The sequence below is a fragment of the Notolabrus celidotus genome, chromosome 24 (assembly GCF_009762535.1).
Source record: "Notolabrus celidotus isolate fNotCel1 chromosome 24, fNotCel1.pri, whole genome shotgun sequence".
Classification (NCBI taxonomy): domain Eukaryota; kingdom Metazoa; phylum Chordata; class Actinopteri; order Labriformes; family Labridae; genus Notolabrus; species Notolabrus celidotus.
The window spans coordinates 4,890,171-4,891,268 of record NC_048295.1 but is presented as its reverse complement, the minus strand read 5'-3'; positions in this window follow the sequence as shown (position 1 = coordinate 4,891,268).

The following is a 1,098-nucleotide window of genomic DNA, read 5'->3' as shown; positions in this document are numbered from 1 at the left end:
TGTTCTTGTGCCGGCAGGAATGCAGCGATAGCCATCTCGGCCTGATTTCAGATATGTCGTGTTCAGGGTATTATTGGAAGCAGATGTTTGATTTGGAGGAGGGGGAAGGGTCCGCATTTTACACATTTATGTTACAGTTACAGCTCAGACTGTCCGCTCACATGTTCCCTAACACACTCTATCCTTTTAACATCTGGAAGAGGTCATCAACTCGACAAGAGAGGGATTTAAAGTGTGAAATCAGACTTCTGCTGGGGGAAAGGCCAGCTTTCCATGCCTTTTGGGTGTTTTCTCACCAGACTGGTTTTTTATTTAATCTAGAACTGATATATTTAGCAGTTTAGTTCAGGCACACGTTGTTCTCCTCGTATTTAGAAGAGTTTTGGTCATTTGGTCTAATTTGTGGAGAGTATTTTGCAGCCGACTGGAGGAAAGTTTTGCACATTTTACTGGAGACTACTCTGAAGTCTGAGCACAAGCTGCCCTACATTTAAATTTATGCTGTAACTTTTAAAAGAAGAAGCTAGTTGACTTACTGACTTTATTTTTTGGTGCATCAAAATTTAATTCTAGGAACATTTGAGGCACGAGTTGTTCTACCACGCTGTATTCTTAGAAGCATAGAAACTGTAACTTCATGCATATTTATTCCCTCATCTTTAAGTCTTCGGCCTCGTCATGTTTTGCAGACGTAGGTTAATAAAAACTGCTCCTCAAAGGTGAGTTTTTGACCTTTTTCTGGAGCTAACTCTGCAGCTTTAAGTTGGTCTGCAGGTTTGGAGGCACGAATGTTTGAGTAATCACGAGGTCAAAGGGTCAGAGCCACAGTGCTTCGAAAGTATGAAGTTATGCAGGTGCACACACACACTCGCACACTGGCCTCACCTGACCTGAAATCCCAAGCGGCGTCATCAGCAGGAACATCTGAACCTGATTTAAGTGGAAGAGCAGCAGACGTGCAGCTGCTCCGAGGGAGACCGACCAAGACCAACCTGTGACGGAGAGGTCACGGGTTCAATTCCCAATCAGCAGCGGAGAAGATACTAAAGCAACGCGCTCATGTCAGATTATTTTACAGCTGATGGAGAAATATAGATG